This window comes from Caloenas nicobarica, chromosome 1 (assembly GCF_036013445.1).
Source record: "Caloenas nicobarica isolate bCalNic1 chromosome 1, bCalNic1.hap1, whole genome shotgun sequence".
Lineage (NCBI taxonomy): Eukaryota > Metazoa > Chordata > Aves > Columbiformes > Columbidae > Caloenas > Caloenas nicobarica.
The window spans coordinates 143,832,986-143,848,426 of NC_088245.1; the positions used below are offsets into that span (position 1 = coordinate 143,832,986).

Here is a 15,441-nt window from a genome sequence, read left to right on the forward strand (position 1 = left end):
CCAAATAACATTATATATATACACTGTATTTATATCTAATATATATACACTGTCTATATATGTATGTATGCATATATACATATACATATGTATTATATATATGTACACAGTGTACATTTTTATATATCATATATTATACTAATATATATGACTATATATATTATATACACACAACTTCTATATATACACTATCTAATATATGTATACTATATATACTGACATTTAGACCTTTGTACCATATTGTACATACCATATTGTGGGTTTCTGTTCACCACCTCCCCCTGCCTGGCCACAAACTATTATTTTTCAAGCTGTCCCCAGGTTTCTCTGCTTTCCCTCAACTTTCTTGCCCTGACACAGCCTTCTCCCTGTCACTCCCTTGTTTCCCAACCATGGCCTTTTCCTACAAAGCTGCTTAGCTGACTGCCTGTGATCCTATTACACCCAACATTGCCCTGCGAGTTTAAGCTCCTGTGTTTATAAGGCTCCTGTGCCAAAGTATATGAACTCATAGGCAGATGGAAATTTCGATGCTGTGGGAAAGCTGGAGGAGAGGTGGGACTAGGTGGGACCCAGCTCTGTGGACGTGGTCCTGCCTGCACTGGCCAGGCTCCTGGCTTAAAGCAAAGGTGAGGAAGAGCCAAGCAACTTAACACCGAAGTGCTGCTGCAGTTGTGTCTTGGCAGCTGGGAGCTGGCTTGGGAGTAAGGTCAGCGAGAGCAGGGATGAGGAGCTCAGGCTGCTGGGTTGGGCCATCTCAACGAGGCATCCATGAGGAGGAGTGTGATGAAGAGAGCCCAGAGATGCCTTTGTGAGGGAGCTGGTTGGTGAGTAGTGTTTTGGGTTGATGGCAAGGACCTGGGGTGGGTGTCCTGTAAAAATCAGGTGCTTTGGGAGGGTGAAAGTTTGCTTAGTGACAGCCAGGCAGGAGACTGAAGGATCCAGTTCCCAGGTTCAAGTGAGACGGGACGTGTGACCATGCCTGCTAGGAGCTGGCTGAGGAGGGCAGTGACTGAGGGGAAAGCATTTGTCTCCAAGGAATACTGCACCTGGACACAGAGGCTGTTGTGGTGCTTGAATGGATTCCTTCTCTATTAGTGCTTTTTCTCTTTCATGTGTGTGATAAGTGTGTGTGTGGGGGGAGCTTTTCTCCACCAGACTTTTTCTGGCCCTGGTGTCCCATGGGATGAAGATCGGTACCACAACAGCTGTGTACTCCTGCTCTGTATGGGGAGCAGGAGGATGTCACCTGCCGTGCTGCCTGAGAGCTGAGGGAAAAGGGTTGCTGGAAGCAATGGCCATGCAGCAATACTGTCTTTCTGACCTCCCTGTCCCTCCTCACTCACCTCCCACAGCTGTGCTCCTGCTCTGGCTTTCCCCTTTTCCCCTGGAAAAGCATTTTCTCCCCTTTCTCCCTAGGCTGGACTACAGCTGTTGCTTTTCATATCACTGCTCAACTGGCCAATTCTCTCATGCTGTTCTTTCTGTCGTGTGTCTCCGTCCAGAGGGCTGTTCACCCTGATGTCCTCCCCTGGTTAGCCCTCTCTCCTGACTCACCCGAGGTACGTGCTGAACGCAGCGAGTCAGAGAGAGAAAGAGAGAACAAAAATTAATAAAACAATGAGGAAGATGAAGTTGCATCATAAAAAAAAAAAGAGTAAAAATAACACCATTAGATTTACAAAGTTAAACTCTCAAAAGCCGGATAAATCCAGATGTAATGCTGCCTTTGGAAGGGTAGTTCAGCCCCCTCTCCCCTTCCCCCACGCAATGTGTATTATGTGACATGATTTAATCATTTGACTGCATACTATTTTTCCCATGGGACTAGCGCCTCGTTTAGTGTAAAAGCAGGACAGCGTCTGGGAATGAAGCCCGTCTCCACATTTCCTGGACTAAGTGTGTGACTACGAGCCCCATTTATCACCGTGCAACCCAGACACCACACTGAATTCAGAGTTGCCAGATGCTTTGCGAGGATTTCTGGGGTAGCTTTCCTGCAGCCTCTGAGTGTTTTGCGAACATGATTGTCATCACATTGTGAGTTAAAGGTGAGGAGATACTATTTCCAGGGAACAGGGAACTTTTTATTATGATTTGCTACACCTTTTTGCTTACTCTATTGGCTCCGACATTTGTTCAGAACACTTTATACTTTAACTAACTGCTCCAGCAAAATTCACTTGCTGTTCTGAGTGCTTGGTGCTTCTATAAATTTATAACCTACATGTCTTCTACTGTATGCTCCCAAATAAGAAACCATCAGCCAAATATAGACATGCAGGTAACTTATCTAGAATGTAACAGAGACAGGGAGACTTTCTAGTTCTTGCAACCGCCATTTCTTTCCTCAACCAGCAGATTATTCCTTGTTTTCCCACAGCCCTCTGCTTTATATTTCCATGTCCCACCTTCTGCAACAACTGATAAACTAGGACTTGGTTTGGTATTTGACCCCAAGTGGGTACACCAGATGAGCTCTCCACTGCCTGATGCTATTGAGAAGTTACACTGTGGTAGATATTGACTAAATTGTTGCTGACCATCCTGCACCAAAAAATGCCAGATTGGTGCACATAATTTTCCCCAGTGTGAGTGAACTCTTACTTTCTATTTCAAAATTTGCTTCACAAGCTTAACTGCAGTAAAAACAAATGTCATTCCACATTTCAAAATTCTGTGGTGGCATCTGCAGCCTTAAAAATCTTCTTTGCTCTCATCCAGATGAATCACGACAAGGAAAGAATAAGCAAAGACTCTTAATCTGCAATGTGTGGATGGGGATAAAAATTGTTATATCTGTTTGGACTGTAGAAGACCTCAACCGCACAGGTTTCAGTGTCAAGGCATATATTCATTTTAAGTAGTGATACCCTGAGAAGAAAAATATTCAGGGTCTGCAAACTACATTGTCCTGGTGCTTTTGCTTTTCCCAGATTTCTCTGTTCTGAATCATCATTATACGGAAATGGAGAAGTCTGGGGATAAAATTCTTACCCTTAATATGGTTGGCATTTCTGGCTTTATTGGACTGGATTCCCCATGCCAGAGGGCTAGGTTAGTACAAAGGACTCTAATCAACTTGAAACATGGGCAATTACTCATCAATTATAGATGGTTTCAGATATTGCACCTGCAGTTATTACTGTTCCTCTTTTAATGCAAATAGGGATAAGATGAGGTCTTTTGACTATTTTTATCTGTGATGTTTTTGCATATTCTTCTAGATGAAAGACTCTCATAAGGGGGGATACATTTTTTATATGCTAGGAGTCAGCTTGACAAATTGATGATTAACGCACAGCAAGGATACAAACTTGAAAAAAACATGTTTCTTAAAAGTTTATTGCACAAGCTACTTGTAAAATAATGAGAAATACTTTGAATAACAACAACATAATAAATAATTATAAAAATTTATAATTTTTTAAATGCCATGTATAATGTAACTGCATTTTTGTAGGATTAGGCCCAGAAGCATTTTTAAACTTTACAGTTGTAAACCTGTATCTTCTAAATCCATCCAAGAGCAAACATCCCTACTAGCACTCCAAAACCTGGACTGTGATAAGATGGGTCTTTGTATTGAAATTCACTTTTCATTTATTTTGCTTGTTACAAGTCATACTGAAAACAGAATATCAACATTTGCTTTTCCTCAAGGCATAGCCAATGCAGGTATTTGATCTTTTTCCAAGTGTTGCATAAACTTTGCAAGGCCATAATTAGTTGTTTAATTTGTAGCCTCATCTAGGTGTTCCCGTTCCGGCAGGGGGATTGGACTAAATGATCTTTTGAGGTCCCTTCCAGTCCCTAACATTCTGTGATTCTGTGAACTTTCTGGGCGCTCTGTCTGGAGATCAATTATTTTATCAGTGTCAGCCACACTTATATGCTACACTTCATCAGCTATAAATTAGCTGTGATGCTACAGAGATACCTACAAACAGCGCATCTTAGACTTGAAGTGTTTCCTCCAGCAAGGGAGGAGATAGACATTTCACTTCAGGTTTTACACAGACACGTGTCATGCACGTGTCCTTTTGGACTGGATTAGCCTCAGGAGGCCCAAGGTTAGCTTTGTCCGCTGACTGTGCATGGCCACCATCTGACACACCTCTACTCTCTAACCAGGAGGCAGGTTGGCATGGACGCAGCCAGCCAAGGCAGGAGCAGCAATGGCCAAAGGCGCAGAGTGCAGCTGCCAGAGCCCTGTGGAAACAACATGGAGAGCAAGGTTATGGTGGTGTTTGCTTCCACTCTTTGCTAAAGGTACCGTTACCCCAAGCAACTAGGCTGAAACTGGTTCACGTGCCTCCAAGTGCTACCACTCACCTTCTTGGCCAAACTGCAGATGCTACAGTAACCCTGAAACATGCATAACTCTGATTTGTCTATAATGTAGGGATGAATATTTGAATCAAGGCATGTATGTGTGACTCTGCACAAATGTTGAAGTACAGAGATATTATTGATCTAAGTGCCTCATACCTATGATAACTCCGATGAAGTGAAGAACTAGGCACAGTATTAAATGCAATGTAACAGACCTGTGGGGCTTGGAGCCACAGACTTTTGGCCTTGTAATGTTTCATTCAGGTAACTTCTGTGAAGGGCAGTTCAAGCACTAACTGCAAATTCATCTCATTGAATTTAGCCTTAGCCGTAAAGACTCACTTCAGGTGCAATGCTCAATACCAGCAGTCAACAACCAAACAAATGCCTATAAAAAGTCTCTTTTGCAAGTGTCTTATGAACTCAAACCCCATGGAGATTTACTCAAAGTGTGTTCTTGAATGAGTTTTGTGGATGCTATTTACTCTGACTCCAGCAAGAATGGAGGGATTCCCAATTATTAAGGAATTTTCCAGGCAAAAATAGGAGGAAGCAGGGCATATGGAAACAATAAGTTTGTCAGATGGGCAGACATAAATGATGCACCTGGTCTGTATTGTTCAGAGAATCTTGCTTTTCTATCTTAGAAATGTATATTTTTATCTGTAGTTACTTGATAGCCTGTTCTTACTGAGTGAATAGGATTTGTCATGTCAGAGAGGTTACATGGTATGATTATATAATCATTTTACCATACAGCATGGTCATCTTACCATATAGCAAAAGCAGTGTTAATCACATGATACCCATGCCATTCAAGTATTGAATGGTCATCCAGAATCATTCATAGCACAGACATAGCACTCACTATAATGTTACGCATTGTTCTTTTGCTGATGGACACACTAAAGAGGAAGAAAAGTGGAATGGATCCAATATGCTATTAGTTACAAACTGGTAAACTGGATCTATTAGTATTGTCAATTGTCTCTTACAATTGTATTGTAATCCAGGACAGGCAAGAAAACACACTATGATCTGAACAAGTCTTTTTTGCTTATTTTACTTTTTTTTTACATATATACATTTTCTTTAAGGTATTTGCTGTTGTTTGTATTAATTCTCAGAATACCTTGCCCCAGCAAGCAAGACCAGTGTCATATAATTTCTTTTCTCCTTTCACCAGCCAGAGTTTGGGAGGCACATGTAGCCCTTTCAGAGATGGGCGAGTACTCTCTTCCTCCAGCTAGAGGAAGGCTCAATTGTCTGCCTGCGTGTCAGGCGTGTATCCTAAGTATGGCGAATTATTTTCCTACCTTTGGAGTAAGGTAAAAAGAGTAAGATGAAAACAAAGGAAGGTCTGAACTTGACTGTTTGTAGTAGTGCTGTTGGCCTGTTGTTGACCTTTAGTGAAAAATTGCAAAGGATGCTTTGTTGTTTCGGTAGTGTCTAAGAGTTTTATAGAATATTCTATGCACTCACTTCTCTGTGGTTACTTTAATGCACACTGCAATGGTCCTTGCAGAAGTACAGAATCCCTGCAGGGCTTATGGGATGCTAACTGGAGTTTTTGGCACTGGAGACACTCATCAGTACTTCAAATAACTTTTAAGCCATCTTAAGTATGGATGGAAGTGAGGAATCCCAGGAAGTGATTTTTGCTCCATTGCCAAGAAAGACACATCAAAGCAGTGGTAAATAGATGAGGTAATTACAATTATCAGTTTCATTGATTTACCTCATTCTAACTGAAAATTCTTCTGCAACAGAAGGATATCTATTATGTAGAAATTAATGCCATTATGTGAGATGCATTCTGTCATCTAAAAAAAATTGCAAAAGAAGTCACTCAACCCAGGAAAGTGGAGCAGCTGCCACAAAGGTTGGATTTCTGAAACACTCTCTACAGAGAGGTGGTCCTTCTGGAAAATACTAATTGTCTTTTTCTTTGTACTTATTACATCACCCAACCTGCAAAGGCATCTGCTTGCCAGATGCTGAAGGGTATTTGCTGGACTACTATTTATCTGTTGGTGAGAGTGTCACTTTATACTAAAGAGAAAGGTATGGATGGAGGTATCTGAGAAGGCAAAAAAGTGTCAAACAGAAATGCACCATTGATCTAAGTTTTAATCTTTACATTGAGTTAACTTCATCTTCAAATTTCCCAAAGCAAAAAGCTTTTGGATCCTGAAAAGCAGAAATCTTAAATTAGGGTACATGGAGGGGTCTCAGAATTTAGTCCAAGTTATGATTAGCTGGTGAGGAGGGTTGCACCTTGGCTTGCCTGTTTCAACAGCCGCAGGAGAGGCTGGCAACACAAGAGCTTGATGCTGACAGAGGTGGAAAGGGTCAGGGACGTTTCTGGTGTGATTTAAATGGAGCTTCAAAACCCGATTATCACAACTTCCTGGCAAATACCTCAGAGAAGGATTTTTCCATATGTAAGATTCGAGGATTTTGTTGGTGTTCTCTGCTGGCTAATGTAACAAAGGTGGTGCAGTATAAGATGCCTTTCATTTTACTGTGAATGATTCAGTAATGTCGCTGACACTGTTTACTACAGCATGACATTTGCAAATAAAACTGCGCCTTCATCCCTTCAGTTTTATTTTTAGACATTCTTCTTTTGGATGCATGGCTCTGCCATACATTCCAGTCAAATTACAGGAACTACAGCCACGGATGCTCATTTTCGTGGAGAAAATCACGGGAGGGGACAAAAAAAAAAAAGAAAAAGGCAAATAAAAAACGTCCGTTAGACGCAGCGGTCAAAGGACGGTTTGTGTGTCAGCAAGTCGCTGTACTTTTTCCACTTTTCCTAGCCTGCCCGGGCTAGCGGGAGCCTCTGCCTCCGGCCGTGAGCCCCCCGCCAGCCCTGCCCGCTCCCGGCTGCTTTTCCTGGAAAGCGGGGCAGGAGCGGGGGCCGGACAGCGGGCAGCGCCAGATCCCGCTGAAGTCTCGCTTTCCCCCAGCCCCTTTTATTTGGCTCTGCCCTGGGTCCTCCCCGGCCAGGCGGGGAGAAAACCGCCCGCCCCCACGCGGGGCCACCAGGGGAACATCTGGGCGGCCGCGCCGCCAACATCTGGGGGCGGCCGCGGCGCATCCCCCGGCCGGCGGCTGCAGCTGGAGGGTCCCGCGGCCGCGGGGCTCGCCCGGGCCGGCAGCGAAAGCCCTTGGAGGGGGAAAGGGGCTGCGGGGAAGGAGGAGGAAGAAGCTGCGAGGGAGCAGGGCGGTGGAGGTAAGAGCAGCCCGGCTGCCGCCAGCCCCGGTTGCGGGAAAGGCGGGAGGTCTCCCCCACGCAGGGCGGGCGGCAGCGGGGGCAGGGTTTGGGGGGGGGGGGTGTTTAATATTCCCGGGTGAAAGGACAACAACTACTCCATGTTTGCCTTAACTCGGTCCGCGAGAGTGACTCCTGAGGTAAAAAGCGCAGGCGGGACTTCTAAGTCAGAAATAGCTTTTTATAAGATTGCTGGTGTTGAAATACGGCTCCAGCCTTTGCAGGCATCCGGATTATTTTATCCCAGGAGCAAGAGTTCTTGCAGCAGTGGTTCTGGACCGTTAAACAAAGAGGGGATTAAGTGTTAGGGATGTGAATAAAATGTTCGCTTTAGTTTCAAGTTCTTTGTGTGGCTTTTTCCCCCCTTCTTTCCTCTTGAATGTCCCAAATGAAGATGTACATTCAAACTTGAATTTCCAGGCAAAACCAAGAGAATTTACATGTAGCCATGTCTACTTACTATAACCTAAAATTAGGTTATCCCAGCCAATCTATTCTATTAAAAAAGAAAAAAAAGAAAAAAAAAAAGAAAAAAAAGAAAAAAGAAAAAAAAGAAAAAAAGAAAAAAAAAGAAAAAAGAAAAAAAAAGAAAAAAAGAAAAAAAAAGAAAAAAGAAAAAAAGAAAAAAAAATCCTTGTAAAAACACAGTCTCTGCACATGTTCCATTTGATTTCAGTTTTCTGGTGATAAATCATATTCTGCTCTCCCAGTTTAATACTTGACACAGTATCAAAAATTTCATCATCTTCCTGATATATGGCTTTCTGAAATTTCAGAGCTTAGGAAGTACTTAAAGTGTTTGTGCTTCTTCATTTTTAAACTGAATGTTTAATGATTACTGTGCATTTGTATACCTAGGACTTTTGATTTCTCCAGTATGTGTAACTGTGTTTGCATCACCTTATATTACTGTTTCTGTAGACCTCTTTAAATTATGTCATAAGTTGTACCATAAGTCACTGTAAGTACTTTGTAATTTATAAAAGGAATGTATTCAATATCCATTTTAGATGCAAATTAATCATTGACTCTGGAGTTACCTTTTCCAAGTTTGCTCAGATGTCTTTTGCTGCTTTTGAGAGTTGCTTATGTAGTCTTTTCCTACATTTTTCTCTTTACAAATGGAACTGGATAAACCAAACAGATTTCTCTCAGTTGTGGAGAGTGTGGGTAGAAATAACTGCTGGGGAAGAAAAGTCAAATGAACATTGAGGAGTGGCTTGAATAACTATGCCTGTGTTTAGGTAAACTGCTCTCTGTTTACTCTTTTTTTGCACACCAAACCTGCCTGGAAATATCATTTTACTCAGTACTGCAAACAGCCAGTGCAGCAGCACAAAAATGGGCCCCTTGTTTCCACTCTGAACACGTACATGAATCAAAATTTCTCAGTGTCAAAAGTTGTGTCAACTGGCTCCTACTCTGTTTCTTAGATGTGACCAAACATGCTCATGCTCACTTGCACTTGGCAGCAGGGGTCATTTTCATCTTTTCTTCCTAGCTATGAGCAAGAACTCCTTAGATATCCCTAGATCCAGGGATTATAAATAATTAAACATTGTTTTTGAAAAATCTTGGGTTTTAGTAGAGTGCCACTCTACTGTGGCACTCTGTCTTATCTGCATGAGCCAGACCTTGCATTCTGGCACTGTTTTTTTGCTCCAGAAGATAAAAAGGAGACTTAAGTCCCTTCTAATCAATTTATGCTGAAATCAGGGCCTGCTATAACATTTTAATGCTATCTGAGCAAAATTCTTAAAACTCTTGCTCTACATGACCTTGCACTTGAGACATTTCGAAGATATGGAGTGCAGCATCTGTAACGTCAGTGGTTTTGGAAAAGGATACAGCCCCTTGCTATAGCTGCTAGTCTGATTGAATTACAAAGCTCCTACTCCATAGCATTACTCCTGCTCTTTCCCTTCATTCCGTCATCTGAGGGGCAGCAGGAACTGAAGTCACTGCTACTGTGGACTTGCATTATGGAGGACTCTTCAGTTTCTGCTAATGTTGCATTAGCACTAGCTGATTCCCATTTAGTGAATACGAGGTAGTCCAATAAAGAGGAGCTATACCTGTTTCTCCGATGCATTTTGATTTTTCAAGCTGGGCCAGCTCAGACAGCCATTTCTCCAAGCTATTATTGATGTTACAGACTGCCTTGCCAACTCTCCCATTTATTCATTAGTGTTTCTCTTTCTTTTCTGACCCACACATCTTTCTGCTGTTGAGAGTGTGTCTTCCCCAAGCAATAGCTGGTATAGGCCTTGCACTTGGTCACCCTTGTGACAAGCAGTACATCAAACACCCTGATCCTGACAGACAAGACTGCAGAGATAATTTCCAGGTACAAAGGCAAGTCAGCCAAGGCAAAGCTCTAGGGGCAAATCCTGCCCTCTGTTGCATGGCTTTATGGAAATTACTGCCAAGAAAGTTTTTTATATATATTTCTTTTTCCTTCTTATTACAACACAATGTTGTGAGCCCCAAGCCCTCAAATACTATTGGTTAAAGCATACAAATCCATGAGATCCAAACATTTATTTTGAACCATTCTTATTTTCCACCTAAGAGCCCTGAGGGCTGACACTACCTGACTGTATTCCACAGGCAGACAGAATAGCTGAAGGTTATTAATCACTTAATCAAATGACTTCAGAAGGAAGGGATTCAAGAAATGGAGGCTGGATCTCAGAAGGAGGAGTCAGCAAAATGCAGCACGGTGTCCCATTAAAAGCCAATATTCTGGACACGTGCTACTGGTTTCCAGTCTCCTCCCTAGCAGGGGACAGGGGAAGTTCAGCTCTTACAAGTGGCACCTGCTTGTTGCGCAGGTATGAGCTGTTATGAGTGTCACATTGGCTAACTGAGCCTGTTCATATTTTTTTTGTAAGAAAGCTGAGTCCTTCCTATGAACACTGTCAAGAACTTATTAATGCTCTTGTGTTTGTTGAGATGAGCACTCTTCCTGTGTTTGTCAACTTGCAACTATCCTTAAGTTGGAAGCTTACTAGTATGCACAGCACAGCATGACACTTCTGCTTACCACATTTTGTTAGTGTTTGGCAATTCTTTAAACCAGGGTCTTCTTTGTAATATTCCAGTTTCTCGTTCAAAGGCTCCAGTCACCCCAATATCTGGTACTGTATGTAATGAAGAAGAATCTTAATGCCTTTTCTGAACAGTCACTGGTAGTTATGGTAAGGGAGTGACCCTTGTAACCAAAGAATTCTAAATCATATTGAGGTCAGAAACCTCTGTCCTTCATACCTGAAGTTTTGTTCTTCTCCAAGAATAGAATTCCTCACGATTCTCTTTCAGACTTGGCTTATTTGCAGGTGGAAAATACCACTTTAGAACACTCAAACATTGAGTTTTCTCAGTAGAACCCCACCTTTTTTTGAGGGGAGCTGTGTCTCGTTGTCTTTAAGAAGTATTTGGAAACATAAATAACAATTGCAGCAACTCCTAATAGTCTGTAAAGAGCTCTGTAAGTGTCAAATGCAGGATCTTTCACAGCCTAGGTGGTCACCAGTATTTATTACAAATATTTGTCATAGTCATTTGTCATAGTGGCCCTGTCACTTTTGCTGTCTTATGAGATCGTTCCACTGAAGCCCTGACTGTATTGTTAAGATGCTGTAAGATGAGGTCCATAAAAGGGATGCTAACAGGAACCAAACCATATTTTATTTCATTTCTTCTCCAGAGCAGGGCTTTGATCTGTAAATCGTCAGTTGATATATCAAACTTTTGCTCTCTTGACATTTTCCTAGCCTGTCTATCAGGAAGCAGAGAACATGTAGGTGGGCACACTTGGAACTACAAGGAGGAGACAGAGATTACACCCTACAAAACTGTTTTTGGTAAGGTATCCAAGGGGCAATCTTCTTACTGGTGGTGTGACGTCTGCTTGACCATGGGCCTTGAGGATTACCTAGAGTCCTGCAGAGGTTGTTTATTGAAGTGACTCAGGCTGTTTTAAAGATAATAGGAGGAATTTACTTTAAAAAGGGAGAGCATATAGGAATTTCACTAGCTGGTACAATTCAGAGTAAAACCAGGAAGAAATAAGAGCTCTAGCTGAGCCGAGCGCCAGGTGGACTGGAAGGGAAAGCCAATCTTGGATGTCAGTGAAGAGCTCCTGCAGCACAGCAGTGGGATGTCACAGCACGTCCTTCCACTGTACCATCTGTCCAGCAGCACTCAGCCCTGCCACACACAGATAAAACTTGAATCTGCTGGGATGGGAGGAGCGGTGTGTGGGCAGCACCTCGCTTTGAGGGCAGCAGCCAGTTGTGACCCTCTGCGGGGAAGGGAATTGTTGATCTACAGAGGGGACAGCTGGAAGGCCACCCCACGGGAGGCAGCAGCTACTGCTGGGCTCCTGTGGGCAGGGGAGTGGCTGAGGTGGTTGAAGCCCAACATAGTCCCGTAAGAGGCAGCACTCTCATATCTGCAATAGTTTGCTCACAAACCCATGCTATTTTACCCTTTATTTCAAGCAGTGTTAGCAACTACCAGGTTATATGGTCAATAAAGGAGCTGTGCATCTTTAACAGGAAAAAATGGCTTTTATATATCATATGCAATCACAAAATTTAATTATTTGTTCTGCGTGTGTGGTTTGTGAACTTGTCGTGATCTGAATAAGAGGTTCCAAACTGGCAGTCCTGGGGAACTAAAAATTTCATATCCAGAGACTAGCAGCTGCTTAGATATCAAGAGCCAACGGTAAAACTATTATGGAGTGTCGTTGTCCCTGGATAACCCCTGGAGATAGCCTGCTCAGATGTAAGAGCAGAAACAGTCAGCAGATGCACAGAGAAAGGGGAAGGAAAGCCAGAAAACTGAGGGTCACGAGAGGTGAAAAAATGCAGTAAGGAGCACTGAAAGTGCTGGGAAGGACAAGAATTTGGGAAGCAGGAGTTGTCAACAGATGCAAGGCACAGAAAAAAGAGAGTAGTTCAGGTTGTGGACCCAAACTCGACACAGTGATAGATTGTGTCTTGGAGTCCCTCCTAACATCAGTATATAGCTTTCTGATCATTACCTCTTCAGGATTTTTGGTTTTCATCCCTGTCTTGTAGGTCTGAAGATTTTATCAAGGGGTGAATTCTTGTCTTACAGCTTCAGAGAGGCCTATTTTTGACACTTCTTTTAAAAAACCTTTATCTCCCATGCCCTTAAGCCAAAAATATCAAGTCTCTACTGTAATTTTTTAGTATTTCAAGAAGTCTTGAGTCCTGCTTTCATTAGCATATGCACTACTTAGTTCCAGTTTATTTTTGAAGTAGCTATAGGTGCCAGCTGAGTATTTCCTTAACACCAAAGCAGTGATCTCATCTGGAAATGTGGGGTTAGAGTTGCTGAAACGCTTTTAGTCATGATATGAAATCAGCATTCCATTTAGTGAACAAAGTAATTACAGCAGATCTTGTTTTTCATATCAGTGTGGCTCTCCATCATGTTTACAATTTAATGGCTGCAGGATAAAAGGCACTTGCATTGTGAATACATCTTTAAGTGCAAGTAGGAAACTTTGGTAGTGAAGTAAAATTCTCTGTCATTTTCTTTGTCTTAGGTGCATGGAACTTTGCTGGATTCCAGTTTTCGGTAGAAGCTGTGTGATCACAGCTTATGCACTGAATAGAAAGTGTCTACAAATGTGTTATTTCCTTCTCTTACCTGGGTCCACTATTCTCACTGATACAATGAACAATTATTGGGCTGTTACAGATAAATAAACATTTTGTATCAAATATTATAAACTCCAGGTCATTGTTTCCTAATCTAGCCTATGGGAGAAAAATAATACTTTGTTAATGTCAAATCTCCAGTTTTAACTTCTGTTATCCTATGGATCTGTAGCAGAAATGAATGCATTGCAGCAGAGTGAGTTTTTGGCCTCATAACTTGTATCGTTTCTGGAAAAAAACCCCACATTTCTGGTTGACTGTCCTCTTTAACATCCCCCAGGGCTTGATAAACACAGGAAATTGCAAGGCATCCTGCTATGGCAGGAGAATGTGTAAGCCCCTGTCTTTTTTTTAAAGGGCAAAGGGGAAATAGGAAAACTAATCTAGTTCTTCAAGAAGCGATTGAGAAGCTGTCTGAGTAACCAAGTGACATATCTAGTTTCTCCACACCACTTGCAAGTCTTGCTTTAGTCCCTACTTAGGCGACCTCAAGAGATTAGGAATCAAACCAGTAAATGTCCCTCCTGAAAAAGTTAGATGTCTAAATCAACCATGTAGGTCTGTTTCTTACCTGCCTTTCATTCTGCCAGGATAAGTGAAATAATTTTCAGGCTAAAAAATCAGCTTTTAATACCCACAAAAATGCACACCGTTTCTTGAATGCTCACTTGGAAACTGCACTTGCTCTTCACCTCCTTTCCTACCTGATGCCCTGGGTGGGGGGCCAGGGTGGGGTTCCTGGGTGAGACTGATTGGGGCAATTAAGGCCCATGGATACCCCTGAACCCTGACAGCAGCATCCTCTCCTTGTGTGCCCCACACCCTCCAGAGAGCTGGATTTTGAGGAATACTTGCTGTGGAAAGCCCAAATCTGGGCTGGAGCCTGTGTCCTGCTTTCTGGTTCCTGGGCATGATCCTTGGGGTGGCAGCTGCGGTCAGCTGGGAGCTTCCCCCAGGTAGAGTCCAAAATTTGCTTTGCCAGAGTCCAAAATTTGCTTTGCTGCTGCCCTGGCTGCTGTGGCCCCATGGCTGCTGGTGGTAGAAGGGTCCTGGGCGGTGAGGCTTCAGGATGGAGACATGGAAAGCTGGGTGAGCCTGCAGGGACCCCGGGAGTACACACAGCAGGTAGCAGGGGCGATACAATCAGCAGTGGTCAGGGAGTACATGTGCGCTCCCTGGAAAGCCAAACCCAGGCACGCATGGTGAGGGCTGTGACCAGGTGACACCAGCTGTGTGCCTCTTGTAGGCAGTGGCACCATTGGCTTTGTCTGGCAGGGTTAGGGGCAGGATTGGGAGAGGGGCAGGGTTGTGCAAGCAGGTCACGGGCTGCAGATATGCACGCAGCTCCTGATGTGGCTGGGTGGCTTTGGAGGGCAGTGGAGGGAGCGTGGGCAGACCACACATGACCAAATCCAAACCTCACAGCACCCAGCTGTGGGGCAGCCTCAGGATTCTCTCTGCTTGCATCTCTGGGGTATGATGTGTTCTAGGGACAGTAGTGGGCAGCAAGGAAGTTTTGATGCCGAAGTATTGTCGTAACATGCTGATGCCACCTTTTTTCAACAAACAGCACCTGAAGTATCAAAATGGGCTGGCTCCCAAGCTGTCCAGAAGAGCTGGCAGGAGCTGCTTTCTCCTGGGTTGCACAGGAGGATGCCAAACTACAGTGCGGAAAGGCAGCAGCCCGCCATCCTGTCCTCCTCCTCTTTCACCTCCCAGATCCATCTCCTGACCCTGTAGGGATTTTCCTGCGGGGGGAGGCTCCACTTATCATTGCTATGTCCTTGATGTTATCCTAAGCCCCCAAACGCACGATATCACCTGGTTTACTTGCAGGCAAAACTTCTCAGTCACCTCGAAGCTGTGGGTGGTGGCAGTCGACTTCTAGCCTCACCGAAATAAACTCTCAGACCTGATATGAGAAAATTAATAAATTGGGAAGTTTAATCAGTTTAAGGTGAACTCTGTTGTTCTATTTTCAAGTTTAGTAGGGATTTGAAGTATAATTCACGTAACTCCTTTCTGAAGCTGACTGTGTTGAGGTTCAGTGTCCTAAAGGTCTGCCACAACAGCTGGCTGGCACATCTGATGTATCTCTTTCTAGAGAAATACTACAAATAGTTTCCA

At 43.3% G+C, this 15,441-nt stretch overlaps 1 protein-coding gene across 2 annotated transcripts in view; it reads left to right on the plus strand.

The window, feature by feature from the left end:
- The first annotated feature begins 787 nt into the window (after nt 1–787).
- The window catches only part of TMEM45A (transmembrane protein 45A), a 29,331-nt gene continuing 14,677 nt past the window's right edge, over nt 788–15,441 (plus strand). The window contains exon 1 of one of the 2 annotated variants that reach the window (XM_065658392.1): nt 788–827. The gene's annotated coding sequence lies outside the window, so the exon portion shown is untranslated. Of the gene's footprint in view, nt 828–7,192; nt 7,577–15,441 lie in introns of those variants that run through there. The other variant, XM_065658391.1, reaches the window with a different exon arrangement.